The following is a 12,957-nucleotide window of genomic DNA, read 5'->3' as shown; positions in this document are numbered from 1 at the left end:
CTAGCTCTCCCTTGAAGATCTCCAGTGATCCGGAATGATGCTTAACGCCACCAGAGATAGTTAGCCCCACCCTCATCCAGCTCAAGAAGATTTTTTTTATACTGAGTCTAAATCTCCTACTCTGAAAGGTCTGAATCTAGTTCTGAGTCCAAATAGAATCAATAAAATCCCACTTTCATCTGATAGCTTTTCAGATACTTGATGATGTCTATCATATGAATCCTTTGCATCCTGAGTCATTTCTGGTCAATCTGGTGAATATCTGGCCACTGGAGGAGAAAGTGAGGCTGGTGACCTTGCACAGAGCTCCCTCACTCAAATCAGAGTCAAATCCAAGTCATGTCAGCATTTCCCTGATGTCATGGTCCTCTTCAAAAACAAAGGACAAACACACAACCTTATCTCCTCTTATCTAAAATAAACATAGTTAGGTCCTTTAAAATGTCATGATCTCTGGTCCCTTCACCATCCAGGTTACTTTCCTCTGCATGTATTCCAGATTTTCAATTCCCTTCCTCAAATGTAACAACTGGTAAAGAGCACAATATTCTAAATGCAGTGTTGCCAAGGTAATGTGCAGGACCACATTCAACATTCTGGTCACTTTACTTATGATGATAGCATCATGGTCTTTCTCCTTTTGACTTGTCAATATGGTCCTAAACTCCTGACTAGATCTCAAAGATCTGGGAACGGAGAAGACCTTGAGAGTAATGTTCATGCCTATGAAGATAAAACTCAGTTTTTCTCTTTACTCAGCAATCTTAGGAGGCAGAGGAATATAAGTAGGACTAAAGTTTGAGGATTGGAAAAAAACTGATAACCTGGCTATGTTTTGATCCTAGGATCTTGTGATTGATATCATGCATCTGAAAGAAAGCAAACATATTTGAATTTAGAATCTATGTACTGCCTCTGTTAGCATATAATCATAATCTATGTTGAACATAACCAAAGCCAATATTTATGACAATATCATCAACACAGCCTTATCAAGAAAATGATGCATTCAAAGCTGAAAAATTAGAGTTAGCTCTGAAGGGATACAATTACAACATTGGCATATGGTATAGTTTAGTGTATACAGCATATACATCACAATTTTCCCCATTGTGGGTTCAATATATTCTGGGTTGGCATAAAAAATTAACTGCGTATTTTGGAGTTTTGCAGAAGCTACAGATGACTCAGAAAGGCCAGGAGACAATACAGAAAAAGTTTAGAAACTCAGAAACGTATAAAATATATGTATAGTATTTTATAATACAGCCTATGACCAAATACTTAACCCAAATTTTACAATAAGATACTATAAATACCTCATAAAAGAAAAAGAAAAAAAAAAGACTTCTTGGATACAAAGGGAGGGCCAAAAAATTTTACAGAGATTTTCCAGATCATGGTGGTGCCACACTCCTAACCTCTGCTAAGTGGAAAGGAGCACTGTATATAAAAGTGAGCCACTGAAAAGCATTTTCTTGTTCCAGTTACCCTTAAGATGGTGAGTTCATTTTGACATCTAGATTATGGAAACTTGATGTTAGCAAAACCTCTTGGATACCAAATTTGAAGGCAGACATATAAGTGAGTAAAACTCATTGATTAACTATTAATGTATTTCACTGGGTTCATTTGATTCAATTCAACAAGCAGTTAGACACCACCTACTACATGTCAGGAGCAATATTAGATACTGGGGATGTTGGGCATACCCAGATATGAAATGGTTCCTGCTCTTAAGGAACCTGTTGGGAGAGGTTCTTTTTTTCTGCTAGACTGTCCACAAAAATCAGCCTGGATTCTACTCCCAGACATTTTGAGGCCCAATCTCTTGACCTTTTAAAACTCACAAAGCCATAGCCATCTCTAGTCTCCCTTAAGTTAAAAACAGAAAAGAATGGACACAAATAATTGTAGGCAAGTGTGCCAATTTTATGCAAATTCTTATCTAAAAAAAAGTGAAAGATGCCCTAAGGATCCTTCTCTATTCAGAGGCCCTTAGAAGTTCATTTTCTTTCTCTAATGCCAACAAGTCTGAAAAGACCCCTTACGAAGATCTAAGTGCTTTCTTTAATGCACCCCAGTTCCAATTCCATATCCAGTCAAAGAGGTTAGTCTTTCTCATGCAGCTAACAGACTGGAACTAGTTATAGACTGTGTATGCTCCAAATCTCTCTCGGGCACTCCCATAGCACAGCATCATATCTTTTCAGAAGCAAGCTCCTTAGCCTTTTCCCCCTGGAGTATTGTATAAGGCAAGTACCTTGATGTTTGTTCACCAACCCTGTTACATATATCCATACTAATTTACAGGCAGGAATGGGGAGAGAGAGAGAGCTAAAAATTTAGGGGCTGAGAATAAGCTGACTATAGGGGGTGATAAATGATTTGAACTTTGAAGAAAAAAATATTTTATGAGGTACAGGTGAAAAGGGAGCGTATTTCAGGCATGAGAGAACAGCCTAAATAAAGGAGAGATGGGAACTTCCCGAAGCAGTTTCTTTGCTTTCATTCCCCTTTTACTCATATCCCTTTGAAACAACCAGAGATCGGTTGTTGTACAATTTCTTCTCTGACTTATTCCTGAGGTCACCTGGAGCTGTTCTCCATTACTTTCAGTGATGTTTGTGCTTCCCTCTTCCCCCTCTTATCTGATTTATGGTTGATTTGCTTCACAAACCATATACTTAAGAAATGGTCTAGGATTCCTGATTCCTTACATGTGAAAGCTTCTTAAATATTGTCCAGAAGGGCTAGCTAGTCAACACTGATGACTCCTGCTCCTGACTTCCTGACTCCAAATACATGTTTCTCTTTTTGCTGCCTAGTTCCTGTAGGAAATGAGTGATGGAGTGAAATCATTCTCTCTCCTATTTACCATCGGGTGGACAAAGGTCCTAGGGCCTTGGGACTCACTGCTACTTGTCTGACCAGGTCTGATCTGATTAATTGTCATAGTTTGTGTTTAGCATCTCATGCTGGGATGACCACCAGAGTGATTCTAGTCTCCATGAGCAGCTTCTCCTCCCATACCCTGGATCTTAAAGTCAATTCCTTTCATGACAACATGATTACTCTCTACTACCCCTGGGCCAAATAGTCATGTGAGAACAAATAATGACCCCTGGGAAATGCAATGTCATGAACAAGAAATAACAACCAGTATACTTCAGACTGGTACCTTGGAAAGGTACTTTCAAATGCTGCATAACATGTTCAGGTGATGCATCCCGGAAATTATGTTGGGGATTTTGCCAAACATATTCTTCCTGCAAAATCAGAGGAAGCTTTGAATTCCTCTTGTTTTATACCCACTATAAATACCTTTTGGGCAACAAGTGAAAAATATTAAACCATATTTGAAAATGCTCGTGCCAAAAGAAATAAATTAATATACGAAAAGCCTTGACGTCAGCTTAAGTCAGAAAGGCCAACAGATGGCAAATACTGTTAGGTGTCACCAAAGTGAAAATCCCTTCACAACAGAATCCACTACCAATGGACTAGCCTAGCACAAGTTGAAAAGACTCATCACCATGAAGACTGGCCACCAGATATAGTACAACTGAGACCACAATTCATATAATCTATTGGCACAAAAAAGTCCCATTCCTCATTGTTGAGGAAGAAGCATTACAATAAAATAATTGGATCATCGGAGAAATGGAATGCTAGGCAAGTCTGTTTCAATCTGGGTCAACTTTCAGTTTCCAAAAGACAGAGAAAATAAACAAAATGAAAGATGAGAAGAAACAGAGCCTACCTTAGTGATAGGTCAGAAAAAAAGTCTGATTAGATAAAATTCTACATTGTAAAAGTTATATTTTAATGGTTTTTATCTTGCTTTTCTTCTTTTTACTCCCCCCATTCAGTTCCTTTTCCAAAACTGAATATGTTCTAGAATATTTTAAAAATACACTTTATTTAATTAAATATCTTCCAAATACATTCAAAAAATTTTAAGATCCATTTTTTAAAAAATTTTGTTCCAGACTCTTTTGCTCCCTCCTGCTCCCCCACACCTTGAGTCAAGCAATGTGACACTGAAAATACATGAAGTCATATAAAACATAATTCCATACTAGACATATTGCAAAAAGAGAAAACACACACACACACACACATATGCACGAACATGTGAAAAATAAAGAAAATCTAAACAAGTATTTAAAGAAGTTTATCAGTTCTCTCTCCTGAGGTGGATAAGATTTTTCATGATAGATCCTTTGGAATTGTCTTGGATCATTGTCTTTTTCAGAATAGCTAAGTCTTTATCCTTAGAATATTATTGTTATAGTGTACAATGTTCTCCTGGTTCTGCTCACTTCACTTTGCTTCAGTTCATATATGACAACCTGAGTTTTTCTGAGAGCATCCTTCTTGTTATTTCTTATAATATAACAGTATTCCATCACAATCATATATTATGACTTCTTCAGCCATTCCACAATTTATGGACATCCTTTCAATTTCCAATTCGTTGCCATCACATAAAGAGCTACTATAACTATCTTTGTACAAATAGGTCTTTTCCCCTTTTTGTTAGTCAATTTGGGACACAGAGCTAGTAGTTTTATGGCTAGGCTAAAGGAAGTGCACAGTTTTATAGCCCATTAGGTATAGTTCCAAATTGTTCTCTAAAATGGTTGATCAGTTCACAATTGGACGCATAGTTTATCAGTGAACCTATTTTCACACATTCCCTCTAGCATTTGTCATTTCTGATAAGTGTCAGGTGGTACCTCAAAGTTATTTTAGTTTGCATCTCTCTAATCAATAGTGACTTTTTTCTAGGATATTTTAGGAATATTTTTATCTAATGAGGACCAAGTCACTGGTATTCAATTTGCTCATTGTCAAGTGAGGGGTTATACTAGATGACAGATAATTTTTTGTTTCCTTTAACTCTATGGTCCCACAATTTTTTTTTGCTTATGATAGATATGATGGAATGAAGGCTGTAATTGGAGTCAGAAGTTCTGGGTTCAAATACCTATGGTACTTGGGGGTGAGGGATGTCAAATAAAGCCAGAAAATTTAACAGTCATGAAGCACTTTGCATTAGGTTCTCAGGACATAAAGCTAAAAGACAGCATGGTCTTCTCCTTCAAGTGCTTTAAGGTTTACAAAGTGATTTGCATATATTGAGCTTCAGAAAAACAATAGGTAAGTATTTTAAATATTATTACCCATTTTATAGCTGAGAAAACTGAGGTTCAGAGAGGTTGTGATTTCCCTATGGTCACACAGGTGATAAGTGGCTCTGTTGAAAATTTGAACCCAGGACCTCTGACTCCAATCCCAGCCTTATTTCCACCATGCCTATATGAATGATAAGACCATAGATTCAGAAGTGGAAGGGACTTTAATGTCATCTAGTCCAATCTCTCACTTGACAGATGAGAAAACTGAGAACTAGAGAGGTTTAGTGACTTTCCCAGGGTCATTTAGTAAATATCAAGCAGATCAAGAAATACTTGCTTTTGGAAAAGGAAATACAAAGAAAACCAAGGAAAAAAAGAAAATTCACTAAGTAAATATCAAAGGCAGGATTTAAATCTAAATTATCCTGACCCCACCTCCCCATTTGATTGACCTTTGTTTTATTATTGTATTAATGGTTCTTTTATTTTTTTCTGTTTCTCATAAATATGCAAAAAAAAAAATTTTTTAAGTAGATCCTAGATTTTTTCCAACTTTAGCTATCTGTAGTTTCTTTTGTAATCAAATCTAAGGACATTTAGAAGTAAATTCAATTAGTAAACTTCTGATGACTGTCTGAGTATATTTTCAACTTTAATACGTCAAATTTGATCATCCTATTAGTAATTTACATAATGTATAATCCATTTTATCCCTGTGCATTAATAACATGATTTTAGAATTATAAAGAAGGCTAAAAATTAAGTAATAAAAGAAACATTCATATGTATATTTTTCTTAATTTCCATTTCTCCTCCTTACTAGGAATAACAGGATTTTACCATGACTTCAAAATTTCCCGAAATTATATCTCTTTTGGCCTCTTTGATATTTCACATTGGTTAGCACTAGCCCTCTTTAAATCCAGGATGGCATACACATATTTCCAAGATATTCTCCACATGCTCTGGTGCTTGGTGAATAAGTATCAATTTGAGTTCTGACAGACAGCAAAGTGAATTAGCGATGCTTGACCAAGGTAGGTTGTCTTCATTCCACAAATAGTTCACATAAATTAACAGTTCATAGCTGGCTTCCAGCACTACATTCATTAAAGTCTAGTGCCTTAGACAAAATGATCTTCTTAAGGCTAATTACCAGGAGAGTTTGTAATCAAAGAATATCCTTGGCATGCAGACACTTCAGAGAGAGCCTTCTTTGGTTTTCTGCTGAAAAAGAATTCAGGGGGAAGGGTATCTCCAGAGTGGAAGGGGTAAAAAGCATGGCAAAAGAGTAGAAGGGAACTAAAAAAGTTTAGACCAGGTTCATCCTGAGGAAATAATATAAAACATACATTGATCGAAAATATTCAGCTAACATGGTTTTAGGGTTGCAAGGAATGACCAAACATCTGGATAACTGGAAAAATCTAGATTCTTGAATTTACAAAGACCAAAACATCTGAAATATTCTCTGAGTCAGACTGATCAAGCTAAAAATAAAAGCTGTAAGTAATCTGGTAAAGTCTGGTCTTTCTGCTTTTTTAATGTTTTCTAGAGACAAGGGATTATTGGAGGGGGTGTCATATTATGGTTATATTAATATGGCATTTACATAGCACTTTAAATATACAAAGAAATTTACACTTGTTATTTGATCCTCCAGAGGAGCCAGTGAGGTAGGTGCTATTATTACTCACATTTTGGAGATGAGGAAATATAGGCTGAGAAAACCTTAGGTGACTGTTCCAGGGTCACACAGCTAATAAACATCTGAGACAGTATCAGAATCCAAGTCTTCCTGACTCCAAGTCCTACATCACATGGCATATTCCTTGTGAAGTATTACTTTAAGCATTAGTAAGATAGTAAAAAATGATATTATGTTCATTATACTCAAAGCCCAAAACTAGATATTTCATGGGAAAAGAGATGTGGCTATTCTCTTTACTTTTAAGAGCTAGGACAGAAAGAGACATCTAGAGATCACATAGAAATGAATTCTCCCTGTTTGTTTGGATATTTGCTTTAGAACTCATAGTTTTTAAAAGAATAGTAATTATGAAAATAGGAACATAGAAAATAATCTTGGGTCCTGACATTGATTCTGGTGGTAAGAAACAGATCTCACCGTCTGCACAGTAAAATCTTCTTTTTCAATAAAAGCTATACAATAAACCAAACATCAATTTGCAGAAAAACTTTTAAATGAATTGCACACAAATAACTAACCTGAAAGAGCAGAAGGAATAATAAAACCAAGTGTGTTACTAAGACATCCACAGTCTGTCTGAGTAAAATTCACAATGATATATCTTTGTCGTTTCTATCTGGCTCAGCATTCCCATAAATTTGAGTATTCCTCATGGAAAGGTGGATACATTTACAGTGATGGTCCAAAGTTTGAATGTGATTCCTGGGCTATGCAAAATTCTTAGCTAAGTTGAGTCCTGCTCATAAGCAAAGTAAATAATCATCCACATGTATTAGAGGCTTTGAATCCTCCTTCCTCAGACAAACAGTTCAACTCGTAGGATCCCTGTTTTAGAGACTGAAAGAACCTTAGAGGTCCTTGAGACCAACCTTCTCATTTTCCAATTGAGTGAACCAAGGTCCAGAGAGATTGTGTAACTCTCTAGGGTCATGGAGCTATTAAGTGTCAGAAGTGGGATTCAATCTTACATATTTTTGACTGTGAGTCCAGTTCTGTATCCATTGCACTACATTGGCTGAAATTCTTACAAATGGATGCTCAATTGATGAAAGGTTCCTATCTAAATAGTTAATAAACTATGATTTCAGCAATGTGAATATTCCCTCTTGATGCAGGCTGCAAACAATCCATGACTGCTCATCTTGTGTAGTTCTTGTTTATGACCATTCGTAGATTCTTCATAGAGGACCCACCTACAAAAGCCTTACTTCACTGATCATCAACAAGCACCTGCTTTCTGAGTAGGGAAAGGCTTGTCACTAGAAGGTCTTGTCACTAGGTAACTGATTCTTTGGCCAAGGAAGAAAAATATAAAACAATTCTCAGTCTTTTGTAGCTTCCTTCTACTTCTGAAGTGATATTGGCATAATGGTGGAAAAGTGGTCAGGGTATGCTAATTTTCACAAGAAAAGGAAAGGAAGAGATTGAAAAAATGCCTCAAATATTATAATTTTCCTGGACTATCGAAAATATGAAAGGAAGTAATGATAAGACTGGAAGAAGTAGATTTGAGATACTGTTGGACACCTTCGGTGCCAAGCAAAAGAGTTTGTATAGTATTTGGAAGCATTGGGAACTATTAAAGATTTTGAATATGGGATTGATGTGGTGAAACTTGTATATTACTAAGAAATTATAGGATTTTAGAACTGGAAGTAAATTTATTGGCCACCTAATCTGGCCTATGCTTAAAAAAGAAATCCTTCCTATAAAGCATGAACACAAATAGTTATACAAGCTGTGCTTGGAAACATTCATTAAAGGATAGTTTCACTACTTCCTACCTCACTTTTTGATAACTTTGTTAGGAATTTTTTATGTCTATAAGCTAAATTTGCCTCTTTGAAATTTCCATCTATTGTTACTGGTTTTTCTCCATGAGAGAATGTAAAAAAAGAGAGGAAAGTGGGCAATTTCTGAGGTAACAAAGTAATCTGAGGAAGGGGATGGGATATCCAGAAAATGGGAAAAGTTTGGGTCTAAAATGAAGAAGATATGGTTTTACATTTATTAGTAAGGAGACCATAGACAAGTCACTAAACCTCTTTGATCATCAGTTTCCTCATTTGTAAAATTGGGATGATAATACCCATAGTCTCTCTTTTCCAGGGCTGTCATGAGGCTCAAATAGGATGATATATGTAAAGCATTTTGTAAACTGTAAAATGCTATATGTGTCAGTGGCTATTATCCTACATTCATTCTTCACAAGTCTTTGTTCATTTCTTTCCTATTACCAGTACTACTATCAATCATCACCACTATACATTAGTGGAGTGAGCTCCATGACAAATGGGTACTCTGCTTGAAAAGTATGTACCTGGATCAGAGCTCAGTTAAATGAATAGCTGAGTATCATCCCCACACAGATAATCTTTCAAAACTAACACTTTATTGTCTCTGATTCCACCAATAATTGCCTTCAGAATCTCCTTTTCCTCCTCCTCTTCTAGTGAGTACATGAAAAGATTATATTCAGCCACACTGTACAATGGATTTGTGATCTCACTGATTAGGGTACTCTTTGCAGTGAGCCAGATCCCAACCTATACAATTCTTATCCTGATTGACCATTGTCCATGTTCTGACATAAAACCACAACAGATGACCACCAATATAGCACTAGGATTATCTATTAATTATTCCTTCTTTCATCTACAAGTCCAGTTCCTTTTGAACATACAACTATTCAGTGACATAATTTACACTACTTTTTTCTACAGTATGGTAGAAAGTCTAAGGTTAACATAGCTAGGATTGAGAAGGGTAGGTTGGGACTGAGCTGGATTGGATATGATCCTAGCATCAGGGTTGAAGTAGAAACAAAGTGAAATGAAAGCAGGTAAAAATCAAACTGCAGGAACATATATATATATATATATATATATATATATATACACATATATATACATATACATATACATCTATTTATATATATGTATACATACACACACACATATGTCAACTAGATAGAAGAGTCATCTAGGGTCAATCCCTATTCAGATATCAAGACTACTTCAAAATGCTGAAATAGTCATAGATATTATAACAGATATACAGCTAGAAAGGCCCTAAGTCAAATACAATCTCCTTGTTTTTCAAAAAAGGAAACTAAAGCCTAAGGGGTTTGCCCAAGGTCAAACAAGTAGTAAATATCAGAAATGGAATTTCACTCAATTCTTCTGACTTCAAACCCAACACTCTAACCACTATACTATATTGCCTTTATCAAACAGGAAGATGTCGATGAACATAACAAAAGCTAAGGATGAATCAGAGTTCAAAGTGCCAGAGGAGATGACCACATCTAAGAGCTCTGATTAGTCAAGAGCTAAGAATCTACTGTACTTGCATGCCCAATTCTGCTTTGAAGGGACTTGGTGACAGAATATGGGATCCAGATAACTTGACAGAATGAGTTTAGTGGACACCTTTCTATCAGGGCGCAGAGGAGATGGATTCCAAAATCCAAAGAGGATCGGATAGCAATAGTAAACTTTGTAGCTGTGCATGCACCTGATTCTCCGCTGGCTAACCGTAAAGTTTAAGCTTAGAGCTTTAGCACATGTGATCTCAGACTAGGCAGTCAACCACAGAATGAGCGGACCCCAAGCATTATAAAGTAATTAGTGTCATGGCAATAGAAGATCCCAATCTTTTATAGGAAGCAGGAAAGAGAAGATTAAGCTACAGAGAATGGAATATTTACAGATGGTAGACCATTCATTCAACATTCATTTATTAAGAGCATGCTATGTATTACACAGTATACTGGGCTCTGTGTGTTAAAAAAGTCATATTAATTATAATAGCTAATATTTATATGTTGCCTACCATGCACTGGCACTCTGTTAAGCACTTTTCCAATATTATCTCATTTGAACCTCACAACAACTCGATGAGGTAGATAGCTGTTGTTATTAACCAATCCCATTTCACAAAGCTGAGGCAAACAGAGATTAAGTGACTTGCCTAGGATCATACAGCTAGTCAATTTCTGAGGCCAAACTTGGAATTAGGTCTTCATGACTCCAACCCCAGCACTCTATGCATCTAAGTGCTGCCAGGCATCTGGTACAGTAGAATGAATATTGGATTTAACATTAGAGAATCTGGGTTCAATTTCCATCTTTTATCTATAATACCTGTGTGAACTGGGGCAAGTTACTTTAGCACTGGGGACCTCAATTCCTCACCTGTACAGAATGTACTCAATGTCATCTAAGGTCTGTTCTAGGATCTATGTTTTTTCTTAGTCTTTCTGAGGTCTAGACACAAAGTAGCCAATCCTCTAAGGCTTTGTAACCAAGTAGGTTTATCTCCTTCAGATGCTGTCTCTCTAGTTCCTTAAGGAACTAGCATTATACTGAAAGAGGGTCAAAGGGAGGTTTATTTTAAGGAACTATTTCAAAAATAAAGTTTTCTCATAGCTGTACATGTTGAACAATACCAATTTTCTGGGACATTACCAATTTTAAGAAAAGCTGTAATTATCAAGACCACAAAAAACAATACCTTATGACACTTTACATGTCTTCATTTGGGTTTCTAAAAATGTAACTTTATAAATACTGAGACCTTGAAATCTTCTTTAAAAAAAAACCCACTTTCCTCACATTTAAGTTTAGCATTGCATTATAAAGTAGGGTAAGGAGGAAAAATACTCAGGAACATATAATTCAAATCTGTGCTTTCCTCCAGACCTGCTACAAGCATCTTAGTGCCCCTCTCTCCTTCCCTGGTACTATCAAAATAATGTGCTACCTGGATCATCAGGTCCTTTGGCCACTAGAGGGCTACCTAGTCCAGAGAGAAAAGCCCTGAAAAGCTACTGAATTTTCCTCAAATAATGTACTTAGCCTAAGATTTCTGTGCTTACCAGCAGCTCTAATGTCCTATTTCAACAAAATTCGAAAGTCTAAGAGTCTCCAACATGGAGTCATCAGTTACTTTGTTGGGAAATATTCATATCCCCAACAATGACCACAGAGTTGAGATAACCTACTTCTGAGATTTGTTGGCTTAAAAAAATAATCAGAATCTGTCATATCTCCTTAAGTTAGGGACTCTGCAGTTATCAGCCTATCAATTAACAAACTAACATTAAGCACTTAATATGTGTTAGGTACTGGAGTTACAATAACAGAAATGAAACTGTCCCTGCTCTCTAGAGACTTACGTTCTCTCACTGAAGACAACATGCTTACCTACAAATATAGACAAAATAAATACAAGGCAAATGTTTTGCGTGACAGGACACCAGAGAGGGGACTGAGAGTGGGGTAGAGGTGAAAAAATATGTTCTTTAATGTATAATGTATCATTTGAGAGAGTTTTGAAGGAAACAAGAAATTCTAAGGAGAGAATGGATATGCAGAACTAGAGGAGGATACTAAGTATGGGGTACAACCAGCTCAAAGAGGTGAAAAAATATGTTCTTTAATGTATAATGTATCATTTGAGAGAGCTTTGAAGGAAACAAGAAATTCTAAAGAGAGAATGGGTATAGTGAACTACAGGAGGATACTAAGTATGGGGTACTGGTCAAATAAAAGGACAGTTGAGTATGAGGAACATCAAGAAAGATGCATTTTTTTTTTTATAAAAGATCAGATGAAGTTCAATACGAACTCAAGAGTCAAAAATTAAGGAAGAAAAATTTCACCTTTTCTCTCCATTATTGCCAACTCTTGCCAATAATTTTGACTTAAATGAAGTAAGACATGTACAAATTTATTATTTGTCAATAGGGCTTAATGAAATTTCAAATGAACAAAGACAAGACATTAGGAGTCTAAAGGCCCCTTGAACAACTCCAAAAGATTCATGATATAAAATGCTATTCACATTCAGAAAAAGAACTATGGAATCTGAAAGTAGATTGAAGCATAGTTTTTGCTTTCTCTCTCTCTCTCTCTCTCTCTCTCTCTTTCTCTCTCTTCCCTTTTGTTTCTTTTTTCTCATGGTTTCATTGGTTCTAATTCTTCCGTACAATGTGAGTAATGTGAAAATAATTTTAATGTGAATGTACATATTGAGTCTATATCAATTTATTTGCTATCTTGGGGTAGAGGAAGGGAAGAGATGGAGAGAAAATTTGTT

Source organism: Notamacropus eugenii, chromosome 5 (genome assembly GCF_028372415.1).
Source record: "Notamacropus eugenii isolate mMacEug1 chromosome 5, mMacEug1.pri_v2, whole genome shotgun sequence".
Lineage (NCBI taxonomy): Eukaryota > Metazoa > Chordata > Mammalia > Diprotodontia > Macropodidae > Notamacropus > Notamacropus eugenii.
Note: the sequence above shows the minus strand (reverse complement) of the source record.